We start from the raw sequence: 17,752 nt of genomic DNA on the forward strand, positions 1-17,752 counted from the left end.
CCCACCACTTTTCCATATATTCTTTCTTCTTTTTATCTCGCCAAACGCTCAGGGATGTTTCAAAGTTGGCTTGAAATAATATAAATGAAATTTCAGCCTTTTGTAACAGATGTAACATACACATAGTATGCTCCATGTAAACCATATGAAGATATGATCTATAAAAGAAAAAAAAAGTTGCCACCTAATTGTTAGAGAGAGACTATCTGAAAATTTATAGAGCGAAACTATCTCAAAAAATTTAAAAGATATACTATATTCTAAGTTTTAGAGAGTAAAAATATCTTAAAATACTTAAAGAAAGAAATATCACAAAATGTTTAGAGAGAAACTACATTAAATTTTAGTTACATGTGCTTCTTCTTTGGAGATTAGAGATAAAAATAAAATGCATTGAGATTAAAGGTGTGGTTTAGAATGTACTTAGGGAGCATTGCATAAGAAGTATAGTCCAGGGGGTATTTATCATGTTCCCTTCTTTTTTTCTTCTCATAAATTCTATCAATCATGACCAATTGATTATATTCATGCAATATTTATAAGTATTCCTGCCTCTCAATCCCTGCCTGTTTCCAGGTGTGTTGACCAAACATAGGGAAAAACAAACTTGAGTAATTCTTTCCCTGTAGATTGTTTGCATATATAAATATTTTATTGTCAAACTATTTTAAGCAAACCGATCAATAAGGAAAGATATTTGCAAATGCTGGATCATAATATTAATCAATTATAAATGAGAAAGGCAATGCTTTTTGACATGCAAGAAGGAGAAGTCTCAATTGTGTCGTTGCTTTTCCTATGGTAATGAGTAAAAAATGATTCCTTGGTCGGGAAGCAAGTGCTCTCTAAATTAATTATGCCCCCTCCCTCTCTTATGCAAACCTTTCAAATTTTGACATAAGAAGGTGAACTTTGGAATGCTTTACCTAGAATTGTAGCATACCTAACTTATATCTATGCCACTATCTTCGTGTAACTTTAAGAAGCCATTGTTTCTCCATTAAAAAGCAAACAAAAACTAATCAGAAAAATGCATCAACTTTGTACTAATTGTTGTTTAAAGAGGATATTGCACTTGGATTCTTTACGATGTAAAGCAATAATTTAGGCAAGTAACTCAACCGAGTCGACTTGGTTAGGTGTGTAACTTGGGGATCTTAAAACAAATTAAAAAAAAATTATTATTATTTTTAAAATAAATTTATTTGTAATATGTATTTTTATGTTACCCAGAATTTACTTGGACTCAGGCCAAGCAGTCAGCTCGAGCTTGGATCTAATACTCGGCTCGAGTCGTTCATTGAATCACTGTACAATACATACACTAATAAAGGGAATTCGGATTCCAAAGTTTGATCCAGAAACCAATTATCTCCTTAAATAAATGTAGGGCCTTCTAACCTAATAAGCTTATGTGATTTCCTAATAAAATCTCAAAGGCATATTGATGGTATCAATTTTTCCTTTTCTTCTTTTTGGGTCGGTGAGCATGGGATTCAAACGGGGACCTTTGCGCGCGCACACAGAGAGAGAGAGTCTAGGCCGAATTGTAAATCGCCTGAGTCCGAGTGCACTCGGGCTAGTAACTAGGGCAAGGCTGAGTTTGTCTAATTTGAGTGTACAACTTGGGGATTAAAAGAATTTCAAAAGAAATACTAAAAATTGTTAAAAAAATATTGGATTGTTTCATAATATTTTTGTATATGATTTGGATGTACTTGACAAAAATTGGTAAGTGTTTTTTTTTTGCCACAATCGTCATTTCTTTTTTCTTTTTTTTTGAATTTTAAAAATGTCCCAAACTACAAATCGACTTTTTTAAATCCATTTTTCTCTTTATTTTAAACACATTTGAATGTTTTAAAGTTGATTGAGGTTTCAATGTACTTTTAATACAAGTTATTTTTTTAATTTTTTAATTTTTTTTTCCTTTTTGTCTTTTTCTACTTTTGAAGGGCTAAATGGCCTTGTGTTGAACTCGGCTGAATCTTGAGGACTCGGCCAAGTAACTTGCCTTTACTAGGGGGCAAGTTCCGTGGTTGATCGTGAGTCTAGGCACATTGCAAAAGTGTTGTTTTGGGATCTTCGTGGTTGTAATTGAAGCTAAGTCCCTCGTAGTTTTGCTTCCCAGAAAAGGATATAAATGAGAAGCCCTTTTTTTTTAGTGCGTTGTTTTTTCGAGTAGATAAGTAGGGAGTATAGACCCCTACCCATTTTAAGAAATAATTAGCCGTTTAGTAGGAATAGAAACCTAGACCGGTAGCTGAGGCTCAAGGGGTGCTATCACTACGACTTCAACCCCATTCCCAAGAGGATTAGTCAGTGGGGTTTTGGGCTCCTACCTTTTGGTGATAATGGAGTTAGAGACTTCATCAAATACTATATTGAAGGTCTCTTATGAGTTGGTTCCTTGGTTATTCTGGTCCAAAGTGAAACTGGGTTTAGTTGAGAATCCAATGTTTGATTGGTTTCTTTTTGTTAGATTTTCAAGTTTTAATGAATTTGACATGCTAAACGAAGGCAGATAGTTTATTTTGTAATATATTTTATATTTTTAATTTTTTTTTTTTTTTTGGATCAATATTTACTGGATGTGAACTTTCTTGCATATATTATTGTTGGCATAATGTTCCTTTCAAGGATGATCATGGTTTTTTTTTTTTTGGTAAGTCAATGGAAAGAAGGCCCCCGTACACAATTTTTATTAATGATAAAAAGAAAATACAACTCATAGTTTAACAACCGTAGAATAGAGAAGTTGTGCCACATCGTGATAATGCAATAGAAAGAAAATCAGACGGTCTAGATGCCAAACAATGACATCTTTAGTATAACGGTGCAGTAGACGGAAACACGCAGCTAGAGATGATAGATATTAGAGAGTGGAGTGAAAGTCCATTTTGCTAGATTAGCCCTTAGAGTCAACGTAATTAATAGGATCGGAAAGATTGTCCTAGATGCCCTTTTATACCAAGGGGCTGTTTGGGTACTTGAAAATCTATTATATGACAATAGATTACAAGGAAATATGACATTTTCAATGTTTGGGTACACTTTAATAATAAGAAAATGGAAAGATATTACACTAGATTTCTCAAAAAATCAACAAATTCATTACATACGGTGAGGCATAAAAAATCTATTACGGGGATTGACAGATAATCTTTGGAAATCTTTGGCGTGTGTCTACGCTGTATTGTATAATTATTAAGGTAAATAGAAAGTGAAAGTAGGAGATATGAAAAAGGGAATCTAAATTGATTTGAACACGTGTATGAATGGACAATTTTCTACTGCAATCATAATAACAAAAATTTCTACATCCCTCTATCCCCAATTTAGTTGTAGCCGACTCTCATATAAATTTTTTTTTTTTTTTAATAATTAGTAAGTGAAAGTAGGGGAAAATCTAAATTGATTTGAACAATTGTAGAACTTGATGAGGGACAATTTTCTACTGCAATCATAATAAAAAAATTTCTATATCCCTCTATCCCCAGTTGTAGCCCTCATTTGAAGCCGTCAGCTCTCATATAAAAAGAAAAATAATACAAGTAATAATTGATAATCGATGAGAAATTACATAAAACAATCATAATAAAAAATTTCACCCAACATAATCCTCATAAGAGTTTAGTAAAAGTTCAATTGAAATAAGATACCTCTTTAGTCTCATTTAATGCTTCAAAATTTTCTAGTGAAATTACCAAATCTTCTAGTTTACTAATCAAACTTCTCCCTATTTTTTTAACTTGTACCATAAAGATTTAAATTTTGGTATAATAAATTTATTGCTTATTTGAAATTATATATAGAGAAAAATTTGAAAGACTTCTATAAAAAATTAATAAAAATAAGACTTATCAAAATAAAATCATGTTCTTCCAATCATATTATTTCAAGGACTTATCATGTTGAAACCAAAGTCTAATGATGTTAGCCAAACATAGCCATATTTGTCATATCTCGTTGGTAACGTATTTCTTATATTTATTCAAGACATAGCCAAACAGTAGCAATGTATTTCCCAAGTTCCATCTAAGTACTACCCAAACAATGACAATCCATTTGTAGGTAATGTATTATGCAACAATGTATTACGTCAGTAATATATTTCACAGACAATATATTTCCAGGTATCCAAACGGCCCCTAAAAGAGGAAAACTTAACACTTGATTTTACATAAATGAAAACCTATATATATATATATATATATATATATATATGCGCCCAACGGGCCAGATTGAATCTGGGTTTCTCTGACGATTACAGATGTCTAGTAGTTCTTGAATTTTATTTATTTTTTAGAATCCAAATCACTTAAAATTTTAGGTGTATGTTCTTTTCATCAAGGCCCACCTAATAAAAATATTAAAAACGTTATTCGTATAAAATAAAATGATCAAAATACCCCCCGAAAATTTTCGGGGATATTTTGGTCAATTTATTTTATGTAAAATATTTTCTTGATATTTTTTGAAGATTCACTTAGTTTTTATGAACACACGTCTAAAGTTTTCAATGATTTTGATTTTTTGTTTTAAAAAAAATCAAACACTACTAGACATTCATGATCGTCAGATCCGTCCAGATTTAATCTGGGCCGTCAGGCTCATATGTTCATATGAGCTAGTGGGCTAGCCCCAGCTTTTTCCACACACACACACACCCACACACACACACACACACACACACACCCACACACACACACACACACACACACACACACACATATATATATATATATATATATATATATATATATATATATATATATATATATATATATATATATATATATATATATGAGTAATGATCCAATAAGACCCTCCCTTACCCATGTGTGTAGGACCTTAAAGGATCACCATTAAATTTAGCATGGATCTATAGTAAAGTCAAGTCCCACACCTATGTGATAACTTTTCCAAAGATCTGTGCCAATTTTAATGAAGGGTGGATTTATTAAATTTGTTGTCTATTTTTTTTAAAAAAGTTACTTTTGTGGGATAAATTTGTAAATATTATTACAAGACAAGGGGTATTTTTGTCATCTCCATAAAGGGTAAAATTGAAATTTTAACTAAAGGACAAATGCACTCTACAAATAAAGTTCCAAGACATTAACTTCCAAAATGCCATTATATTTTTCTGAAAATTTCAAATGTGTCATTGCTTAATAAATCATTTTTTAATAAACAAAATAATGATTGTTTTAATAAATACACCCATCACAAGCTTTTTAACTTAGGCCTTTGTATTTTGAGGAGTTGTTAACTGTAGACAAACCCATATATATATATATATATATATATATATATATATATATATATATATATATATATATTTATTGTAATAATTATGGACTCCTTGCGGCATAGTATGGATTATATATTTTATTATAATGCAAGGTTTCTACGAATCGTTATCGTTGTGGTTAATCATTATTATATTTCTTTATTATTAAACATGTAGTGGTGGGAAGAATAAGATACGATTTCCAAAAGCAATTTTGCAACTTTCGCGTGCATCCTCCAAAGCAAACATCTTTTGCAAGTGCAAGTATCCCATCTAAATTGATGGTACTATATATGGCTTCCAAACCATTTTCCATACATGATATATATGGCAAGGAAAATGTTTTTAGAGGGTTGCAGTCTTAAGTGAAGCTTCAACTCAAAACTCACCGAAAATTACAGCTATGAAGTAGGACAATCTTGAAATCTATCATCTCTGTCTTGACTATTATGTTTGTAAAAACAAAAAAAAAAGAAAAAGAAATTCAAGCTCTAAAAATAATCTACATAATAAAATACTATATAAACTGTCCATTTTGACCTAAAAAAAATTGTTCATAGATCGGTGAGATCTTATTACTTTTTAATTTTCAAATTTCATAGTCGGTGTGGGAAATTGATTTTAGAGCCATATTGGAGATTTTTGTTGCCCAAAGTGTCGGGACGAAAGTTCGAGGTGAGACTTTACTTTATATTCATAAAGCCTAGCCCTTGTAGAAACTATATCCATATAATATTTATGAACAATTGTTTCATGCGGAGTAGATCGCATTTCTACAGTATGCAGTCCCGAGGTATAAAGCATCTATTTTAAAGATGGATGCAAATAGGTGGTCCATCAAAAAACAATTGCAACTAATAGTCTAAATGTTTTCTTCATATAATTATTATTTTTAGTTTTTCAATTTTTTATTTTTTTTCATATTCATGATCTCCATATTAAAGATTACATATTCTTTAAAAATTATGATCAAATTATATTTAAAAATATATCTATTAACAATCTTGTATTTCTATAATATGTGGGCTAACAACATGCTATCCGCGTCCAATATAAATATATGCATATATGTATGTGCAAACCACAGTTACCTAAGGTATTTCTATGCAGGCCTCACCTATTTGCAGCATTCAACTTTGATGGAAATAGGTCCATTGTTGAGACTCATCAACATGATGCGACATTCAATAATTTCTCAATCTTGTTGGGCTTATAATTTGTTAATGAATCACTCGGTCTTTTCACAGTCGAATTATTGTGGGCATTGAAATCCCTTTTCTTGGATCCCTTTAGCAGATGCTTCGATCTTTCCTGTTCACTCATTTAGAGTTTGCTTTCAAGTTTCAACCCTTGCGTGTCCGTGTCCAAGACGTCTCCATCAAAAGGAATTTTGCTCCTTGGAAAAGAATATTTGAAGAGATTTAAACAGAGAGAGAGAGAGAGAGAGAATAGAAGAAGAGATTTAATAAAGAAAATATAGGGTATGGCAATGGTGTGGTGGTGCTTTGAATGAGCATCAACTGGTGCAATGATGGCGGGTATCTCATCTTCTTTTTTTTTTGCTTGAGCAACGGATGAGGCTGACTGCCTTTGTTGGTCGCTTCTACAACGGATTCCAGTGACCACCATATTTATTATTATTATTATTATTATTATTATTACATTTTTTATTTTTTATTTTTTATTTTTTATTTTTTTAAGGAGACGGACCCTATTTTGCATAGGGACTTAAGGTCGGAAATGCTAGAGTCCTATGTTTATCTAAATAAACTCTCTGTGTTCATTAATCAATATGAATATACAACACCATTACTATACCCAGACTTACTATAAAATACAAGATATTGTGCCTACCCTTCGTATGTATACTAATTATAGTATACACCTTCCACATATTAACCTTGTAGACAATATATACTTGGGTAGGGCAAGCTTTCTATGCTTCCCTTATAGCATAGAAGTTCTATCATCTCCCTTATCCAACCGTCTATTTTGAATGGAGGGGTAAGATTGCCCCAATCACAATGTCATGTCTCTACACTATTTTATTTTTAATTTTTTTTCTATAAACTATTTTGATATCAAATTTTGGGACGCTCATTCCTCTATTAAACTCGCACTAGTGAAAAATATAAAAAAATATTTTTAATAAAATACAAGAACCAAAATACCCTTAAAAATTTTAAAGGATATTTTGATCATTATATTTTATTGAAAAATTATTTTTAATATTTTTTATAGGTGCACCCCAATGAGAAGATGACACGTACCAAATTTCATATTCAAACAATTTGTATATAAAAAAACTAAAAATAAAATACTTTGAGACGTCGGGTCTAAGACCAAACGATGAGTGGCTCTCTTGATCAAAATTGGACGGCTGGATGGTAGGAGGATGGTAGAACTTTTATGTGGTAGGGGAAGCATAAAAACCTTTCCCTATATACTTTACTTTCATAAAAAAATTGGCTAAGCTTGCCTTAGTCCTGGCCCTGGCCCTGGCCCTGGCCAGGCCTTTGGGACATAGTTTGTAGCCTAACCCGGCTCTCAGGATTGTTTGTGGCTCAGGCCCTTTTTTTTTTGAGAGCCGGGCCACCCGGCCCATTGAAAGCCCTACTGCCCTCTAGTGAGAGAATGTGTCAAATAACTATTTCAATTAGTTATCAATTTTAAATATCTTCAATCCTTATGCAAGTAAGTGGTTATAGCAATCATGGCATCCAATAAGTTTGGATCATCCTTATTCATAATAGTTGTCAAAAATATGATTTACTAATCCGGGGCATGCGTACTTAACTCGTTTTCTTTTCTTTGTTGTGATCATTGCATTCATTCTTAACTCTTTGGACTGCCCTTCATCATTTTGGTTCCCCACTTTGAAATCTGCACAAATAATCTCCTTATGATGACTTGAAGGGTTTAACTTAGTGTTCGAATTAATTAATTTGGTGGGGACTTTGCACGTCTGATTATGCTAATGGATTTAGGAACTTCCTTTGACTCTAACCAAAGATGCAATCTATTCTAATGGAAACGACTACGTAGTCCATGTGAGAAATATTTGTTTTCTGTATTAAATATGTGGGAGAAATCCCATATATGTATACAAGGGTGGTTATATTGCACAACTTGTGTGATATACAAAAAAAGAAAGAATACAGTCCGCATGATTATAGAAAGATCGTCCTATTTAATAAAAATAAAAAAGTAAATATACATAATTTTCCACTCCCCTTCAAACTCGTGATGGCTAAAAGTGAACCATTGAGAGTTTCGAAGCAAGGCTTGAGAAACGAAGAGCATTATGGGACTTTGTAAAGAAGTCCACCAACTGTATGGAAGATGAGATGTATGTCCCGGCTAAATATTCATGTCGAAGAAAATGATAATCTACTTCAATACGCTTGGTTCGTTCATGGAACTCTGGATTATTTGCAATAGAAATTACACTTTTGCTATCACAATACAAGGGAGTGGGCTTAGAAACCTCCACATCCAAATCAGCTAATAACCAGCAAAACCAAATAATCTCTGTTGTTGTTTGAACCATTGCTTGATACTCAGCTTCAGCTGTTGACTGAGCAATGCGTTTATGCTTTTTGCTCTTCCAAGTAAGAAGGGAGTCACCAAGAAAAATGCAAAAACTTGTAGTAGACTTTCGATCAGTAGTATCCCCTGAAAAATCAGAGTCAATATAGGCACAAAGCTCAAGAGTGGAATCAAGAGTGTGTTTGAATATATTTTTCAGCACCTTGGTCCCTGTCAGAAAGCAGGTCAATAAAACCTATAAAACAGTGGAAATTCTCGATAGTCTCAGAATGTTCCCAGAATTGGTCAAGATCTTCATCAACACTTCAAAAGACTACCTGCCAAGTTTCATCACAATCAGACATGTCTAAGACAGTGAACACAAAGAAACAATTTCAGCAAAATCGGTCTCTAGCACCTTGAAATGGATCCCATAACTAGAGTTATACTTTTGGGGCGTCAAACAGTTGTGGGACCACTGCAATTAGATCCAGCACGATAAAAAACCCCTATGGGTCAAGTTTTGGCTTAATCAGGCACTCTAGGGCAAAGTTATAGATAAAATACTAAAAAGAGGTAGGCCCCACATGATTCCGGTGCGGCCTCACTGCATCAAAACACCATTGAAAGTGGCTATTGTTACAGCCACGAAAAGTCACTTTTAGGACCCATATCTCACTCGTTCCGAGTCGGATCACGTTCAAATTTTGTGAGCCTGTTCGTCTCATCGAGACGAGCGCTTTGATATGTGGTATGCCTCGATACGATATCCAAGCAGGGAGAAACGCTAGAAAGAAGTTGCCGATCCGTGAAGAATTTCCAGAAAATTCAACAGCGACACGCCTCACTCAATTGACTAAATCACGATGCTTGCACAACGAATCGATGCGAAACTAATTCCATTGTATGTGTAAGATCCAAGGCTATCATTGAATTGAACTCCCATACATGATGGACAGTCAGATTTCATGCACGAAGCCGACGACGTAACTGAAATTTCGGGGATTCCAGATTCCGACCAAAACTCAAAAGTTGCGAAATCTTCGTTCAGGCTCCAAATTGCGTTCCGTTTGTTGCCACACAATCGTGATAGCATGCTTAGTGTGATTCAATGAGGAAATCAAGAAGAAACATCAAGGAACGAGTACAAGATTGATCCAAAGTTTTCAAGATTCATCCAAGATTCAAGTCTCATGATCATGCCTCAAAAACATGATTCATGGCTCGAAGTTGGTATCAAAATGATCGCTATACCAAGCCCTACAAGAAAATAATAATCTTTCAATCAAACGGGCATCGGAACAACCTTGGGTCAGCCACGGAAGATCACGCAAGATCTCCAACAGCAACAAGGACTGTTCTGTGATTCCACACATTGTTAGGCAGGGGCAAAACAGTTCTTTTGCACCCATTTTTGGAATTAATTTTATTTCAATTAAATTGTAATTATCGTCGATTTTAGGTAGGTTTTGGGCATCCACCCATGTTTGGGCCCAATTCTATATAAGCATGCAAACCTAAATTGTAAAAGGCCCTCTGTTCATTCGCGAGATCATTCAATAGAAATTTACATTCTTGCTTGAGCCTATGAGTATGTCTTGGAGAGAGAGAGAGGAGAGAGAAGAAAAGAGTCGGTACCCTTCTGACAAGTAACTTTTTCTCTCCTCCCCTCTTTCTCTCTCCTCTCATTTCTTTCTCTTTTCCCCATCACAACTGGTGCAAGCTTAGCTCCGGTTGGTTCTCCTCTCTCTCATTCCCAACATCGATTGGTTCTCCTTTCTCTCATTCCCAGTGTCGGGTGGGATTCTCTCTCCTCTTCCTTCATTCCCAACACGGGGTGGGGTTCTCTTTCTTCTTCTATCATTTCTAGCACCGAGTAGAGTTTTATCTCTCCTATTCTTCATCCTAGCATCGAGTGGGGTTTTCTCTCTCCTCTTCCTTCATCCAAGTATCGGGTGGGGTTTTCTCTCTCCTCTTCCTTCATTCTCATCGTCGGGTGGGGTTTTCTCTCTCCTCTTCCTACTTTATCCCAACACTGGGTGGGGTTTTCTCTCTCCTCTCTTCCTTAGCAGTTGGCAAACCCTAACGTCGGTTGGATTTCCCTTTTCTATCTCATCACAGTCGGCGAAGCTTAGCGTCGGTTGGATTTGTCTCTCTTCTGTTGTAGTCGGTGGAGCCTAGCACCGGTTCGATCTCTCTTCCTTGCTTCTCTCCAATTGCAACTGGTGTAAGCCTAGTGTCGGGTGGTTCTCTTCCCTTCCTCTCTTCTCATCTGATACAGTCGGTGAAGCCTAGTGCCGACTGCTTTATCTCTTTTCTTCTGAAACAGTCGGCAATGTTTGGTGCCGACTGTATCTTCCTTCCCTCTCTCTTTTATCCTCTTGTCTCTTCTCCCTCCCTCTGTCTGTTCCCTTTTTCTCTTACCTGATTCTTTTCCCTTAACCACCACTCTACAATTCTTTCGTTCGACTAAGAGGGATTGAGGTTAGCCTCTCATGGAAGTCCTGTCGTCTAGCCGTAATGTTGGTGTGTCAGGATTACTTGGCCCACTTTATTTCCACAATAGATTGACCATCGTGCTTAGCTAGTCGGTATTGGTGATGACGTCTAGTAGTGATCCCGTGAGCCAGTCTTGGTACCGAACCCATTTTGCTACCACGTTAGGCCAAGTACTCGCTAGCTTGATCCTCTTCCTCAGTCGAACTCTTCTCTCCCCCGTCTTTCTTCTCTTCTTCTTTTTTAATGCACATGCTTGTGTACGTCCATCAAAGAGGAAAAGGGTGAGGTCTGACTCACCCATTTTGCAACCTTTTCCATATATATGTGTGATTGCAGAAAACAAGAACAATATGAGCCAAGAGAGGCGATTTCGAACCAGTTTAATTACTGGAGGGCTTTTTTCGTGACATAAGAGGGCGCCCACGCGAGCCAACTCGAGTAACTCCTGAACCCACCTTTAAAATTCCTCTCTCACCAGTTGGTAAAACTTGGCCTCGTTCTTGAACGAGGTTTCTGAGAGAGTGATATAAAAAGTGTCCCGGGTCTTCTCTCGAAACCAGAGACGCGTGCCACCCAATTATCCAGTATCCGGAGGGCTAGATCGAGGCACCTAACCAACTTGATATCTCCATTGGGGACTAACTACCCTTTAGTCGGATCGCTCTTGTTCGGCTAGTTTCTTCTTTTATTTTCTGCTTTCATTATCCTTTCACACTCACTTATGGTTGCTGGGTTCTATAACCCATTTATCCGGATCGGGGATTTTCTTATCTCCGTATTCGAGAGTGTCCCTAGGGAACATGTTCTTTCTACTTTTTTCCCGACCATCCTCTTGAACAAAGACCCTTTGTTTAGCTCCCAGGTCTTAACCTGGACCAGTGTGAGTAGGGACTTGAAGGTCCCTCACTCCCCATCTCTTCACTTTGGTGGAAACTCCACCAAGGCGTCCTGCATGGGTAGCACTTATGTTGCCCCGCACAACATGCACCCAGCCACCAGCAAGTCTTTTGCCAGTCGTGTTCCTGAGGTACGTCGGAAGGCTACCCTGTCCCTTTCTGTAAAAGGCAAGCAAGTTGCCATTGCTTCTGTGGGTCGCCATAAGGCTACCCCCCACATTTCTACACCATTGGTCTCTATCCCTAGAGGCTCAACACTTCGAGGCGGAAACCCTACGGTTTCCACCCCCCACACACACCACAAGGCTCAGTGGTCACCCGTAAGAGCCACACCTAAGGGCAACCCTTATGTTACCTCGCGCGCACTACTCATATGCGTCTCATTGCTTAGGGTAACGCCATTATTGAGCCAACCTGAGTACTCAGAAGACGACTTCTTCGTCCTCCTATTATGCACATACCAGCGCACCCAATAAGAGGCAGGCCTACACCTATTATCTTACATACACTTGCTCATAGTTCTCGGCCTCCTAAGGCCAGATCACCTACACGAGCCCGGGTGGACCCTAGGTTCACCGAAATCCTTCTTCAAGGGGCTCGCACGCATCGCCATCTCAGGCGTCCCCTCGCCCTTGACTCAGGCCTCATCGTGAGTCAACCCTACCCCTGCCTGCTCCTTCTTCATCCAGCAAGCACCTTCAGCCTTGGTACTCGAAGGTTTTCCCCATAGTACCATCCTAAACCAGCCCACACACTTAGGTCGTGTCTCTAGAGCTCATAAGAGAGCTTGGGGCATGGACCTCATGGAAGATCGAGTTAAGATGACTCCAGTTCTTGGCCCTCATTCATTGCCGCACTTGATGGAGACAGCTCTCTCCTGTGAAAGAAGAGCTGACCAGCCGTGACCTAGATCGCAGTTTTGGCATGAGGTCCATCAACACCTCAAAGCTAAACGCGATAGAGGTCTACAAATTTTGACTAGGGAGGAGGCCAAGGTGGTCGAAACAGCCAATTTTGACAATCCTCTTCGCCTGAATGCCTTCTACCCCCTTCAGATGATGAAGCATGAAGAAGAGCTCCATGAGCCCTATGCTGTGGTTACTGTCGTAGAAGAAGACCCAACCACTCAACAGCCACGAGCCCAAGACCGTCTTGAACCGACTCAACAGCCACGGTCCCCAGATCGTAGAGAACCGGTCCAAGTGTGATCCGCATACAGGAATCGAGTTCAGTCAGGGCATGCTGACCCCCTACTGACTGACCTACCACGTATGACCCATTAAGCTCGCAAGCTTTCAGTTGCCAGTAACGTTGACCTCCCTAGAGAAATGGTCAGCGTAATGGTCGTAAGCGAGCCCGGTGATACGCAGGAAGATCGCATGAACAGGTTTGAGGATATGGTACACGTAATGATGGAAAAGATCGATCGTATTGATGCTGCATGCCAGTCGGCTAAACATGAGGTCAATTCTCATCGCTCTGATGATGTACCTCCATGGCAACCCCCTCTGTCTACCTCATAGGACAATTCTGTCCCTCATCCGGTCTCTCAGTCAGATATTGATGCATTGGTCACCCATAACCTAAAGAACAGACAAATTCCAGGCATACAGGGTGCTACACCTTATTAAAGACCATACCCCTCCTTTATTGATCAGGTTCCGTTCCCCTCAGACTATAAGAAAGGGAAGTTTCCTCTATTCAGTGGAATCACCTCCCCAAACCAGCATATCGCCCACTTTCAAGAAGCATGTCGGGAAATAGCAGCTGACGGGATACTTCTTTTCCGCCAATTCGTTGAAACCCTCGATGGCCCAGCATTCCAATGGTATGCCTGACTTCCTCTAAACTCGGTGCATACATGGGAGGAGATGGAGAAACTATTCTATCAACGCTTTTATAAGGTCGAGAGAGAGGTTCAAACCATCAAACTTCTCACCCTGACTCAAGACCTTGATGAGCCCATAGATCAGTTCATATCAAGATGGAGAAACTTGGCTTCCTGCCATCCTAATCCTACGCTTGAGAAGGAAGCAGTCCAAACTTGCGTGCGGAGCATGCGACCTGAAATCGCTCTACATGTTGAACCCTCCAATCCGATCTCCATATTAGAGTTGATCTCTAATTCAGTTCGTATAGAAAGTTTGTCACGTCACCATGGTGGGACACGACAACCATCTACAAGTTCACCAAACAACTAGGGCAATGGTAACTCTTGGAATAATACACAGGGCAGCCAACAGAAGGGGTAATCAGTGCAGCCGTCATGGTCACTGTTTCAAAGAAGGCTCCCTCGCAAACCGTGGACTTCTCTAAAGGGGTAGGAATGCCAAAGGTAACATCCCAGGCTGGCAAGCAACAACAGTCTTATAATCGGTTACCTCCACCAGCCAATCTTGATCGGGGTGATTATTTCGCTAGGCACAGGAACAAGATCTATCCTTCGAGAAGGAGTGGGTCCCTGTGTTGTTTTGATTATTATTGGAATAGAATATGATCCAGCTTCTAGAAATCAAGTTCCCTAAGCAATCTGGCCTTGACACTCAGGCGAATTATTATGCTTACCACCGGAGGATCAATCGTCCCACAGCTGACTGCTACACGCTGAAGGATACTATTGAGACCCTGATTCAGAAGGGTCAAATAACGCTTGAAGATTTAAAGAGCGCCTTCGGGGCAGCTGAGGCCTCCCATGTCGTAACCATTCAAGAGGAGGACGAAATACCTGATATCCTCTATGTCTTCTTCATTATAATGCTTCAAGAAGGAATAATCCCACTGAAGCAGGCAAGGCAACCCCTTCGCCTTGTTAAGGGGATTGAAGATCGTTGGTGCCTATACCATCAGATAAGAGGTCATTACTTGTCAGAATGCACAACTTTCCTTGATATATTCACAAAGAAGGTGCGGGAGTGTCATGAATTTTACAACCTCTCCGTAAGTGATCCTCGAAACATTTCCCCATCGGGGCAGGAGGATCTCACAAAGTAGGACCTTCCTATCAATGATTCAGACTCTGCGGAATCCTCGACTTCCCAGCCATGGATAATCTACCATGGCTGAAGCAGACTCAAGTCCCTAAGGTGAGAAGAGGTTCGTCATGCTAGAGCGTTTTGGCACCCCAGCAAGACGAATCAAACATCACCTCACAAAACCAGAAAGAGATGGGCACCAAAGGCTACTCACCGGAGAAACAAGACCGCTTAACTCACAATCGAGTAAGAATTTCTCAAGCCCCTTCCTCCATTGCCAACGTTACAAGACTTCATCCCTAGCATGATCCTCTTTCCTTCTTTGTCCTGTCAAGAAGACATTCCCGTGCTGTCTCTCGCTTAGCACACGTTCGATGAGGGTGAAGATGTTAAAAGCACTCCCCAGCGGTCTAAGCAAGGGAAATACCTAAAAGATCCCCTGCACCCGTCTAACCCTGGTGCTGGTGTAAAAAGCTACCCAGATCGGTCTGATGAGGAGAACGACCTTAAAATTCCCCCAACTTCTACCCTACTCCTCCTTCTTCTCTTGCTTCTTATTCTTCCTTGTCTATGTCTCTTGTAGGTACAACCTTGATATGTTCGGACTTCGAGGCTCTCGATAGAGAACTTGAGGGATCAAACATAATTAAGATGCAATGGAAGTGATTGAGAAAGACCCTGGAGCAGGCAGCACGATTCTTAACAGTTGTTGATTCCCTGGCAGCTAAAGACAAGGCAGAGCCACCTTCTTCAAAGAAGCATAAGAAGTCGAAGCCAAAGAAACTCTAGTGGCCATCTGAGCCTGACTTTGAGCAGAGATTGAGAGAGTCAAGGGGGAAAAGTTTTTATTCTCAAGAAACTTGCCACATGATACAAGTCTGTGACGCACCAGCCAGTGTAGATCAAATACTACAGATATCTGCTCCAAGACCATGTGATTTGCATTGTCAAACTTCTTGCACTATAATCGTTGAATCCCAAATTCCTTATAATCTCCAAGATGAACCCCTGCAGTCCGAGAAACAATCCATGTTTATGGAAGATGCCTCCATTCCTTAAGTGGGGGAAGGTGCAGAAATTATAATCCATTCTGGGCTTCTGTCGGAGGCAGAGATGTCAGGATCATGGGCCTCTGCAGTTGAGATCAATCAAAATATCTCTGAAAACAATGATGAAGAGTTGCAAGAGGCTCTTGAAGAATGAGAAGAAGGTGGTCAGACCAAAACTGATGAACTAGAAGAAATAAATGTTGAAGACAAAGCAGACCTCAGACCTACGTTCATTTCAACGAGTATGTCTCTAGAAGAGAAAGAGGAGTTCACTGCCTTCTTAAAAGTAAACCGTGACGTCTTTGCTTGGCATTACATGAGATGCCCGACTTAGACCCTCAAGTAGTTGTTCACCATCTCGGCATTCATCCGACTGTCAAACCTGTCAAACATAAATCGAGAAGGTTCAGACCTGACCTCGAGATGCAAATAGATGCCGAGATAACCAAACTTAGACAAGCAGGTTTCATCCGTGAAGTCAAATACCCGAAATGGCTAGCAAATTTCATTCCAGTCAAGAAAAGGAATGGTCAAATCAGGGTGTGTTATGATTTTCGCGATTTGAATACCGCCTGTCCTAAGGATGACTTCCCACTGCCATTCACCGAGATGCTCATCGACTCTACAGCTCACTGTCAAATCTTTTCCTTCATGGATGAATACTCTGGGTATAATTAGATAAGGATGACGCCCAAAGATGAAGAGGCCACTGCATTCTAAACTCCAAAAAGGGTCTTCTCTTACACAATGATGCCTTTTGGATTAAAGAATGCTGACACCACATATCAGAGAGCAATGATGACCATTTTCAAAGACATGATGCACAAAGAGCTGGAGTGTTACGTAGATGATTTGGTGGTAAATCTGAAGAGACGGATGTCCACATGAGAGACCTCAAAAAGGCATTTGAGCGGTTGCAACTTCACCAACTTAAAATGAACCCGTTAAAATGCACTTTTGGTGTACGCTCCAGAAAATTCTTGGGGTTCATCGTCAGACATCTCCCTATGCATAGGGATACTGATGTGAGCCTACCCTTTTTGAAGGGCCTCGTCGGGGTTCTTGTAATCTCTCTGTCTCTCTCCTCTCACAAGGGAAATGATGTGGACCTACCCTTTTTGATCGGCCTCATTGTCGTTCTTGTATTCTCTTTTCTTCTTTCTCTATTTTTCTTTTCTCTCCTTTCACAGACGACAGTCAAGCCGTTGTCTGTGCTTGTTTCTCCTTCCCTTCTTCACAGATGGTAGTCAAGCCATCATCTGTGTTCTTTCTACCTTCCTCTCCTCACAGACGGCAGTCAGACCATCGTTTGTGTGTTTGAACACATTTTTTAGCACCTTGGGTCCCCGATGTAGACTAAAAGAGAAGCCGGTCAATAAAGCCTTGATCTAGAGTGGAATTCCTAACTATCTCAAAATTGCCCCAAAATGGGTTAGAATCTTCCTAAGAACTCCAAAAGGCCACTTGCAAAGTTTCATCTCAATCCAACATGTCTAAGGCAGCGTAGACAAA

The sequence above is a fragment of the Amborella trichopoda genome, chromosome 8 (assembly GCF_054954075.1).
Source record: "Amborella trichopoda isolate Santa Cruz 75 chromosome 8, AtrichopodaSantaCruz75HAP2 v2.0, whole genome shotgun sequence".
Classification (NCBI taxonomy): Eukaryota; Viridiplantae; Streptophyta; class Magnoliopsida; order Amborellales; family Amborellaceae; genus Amborella; species Amborella trichopoda.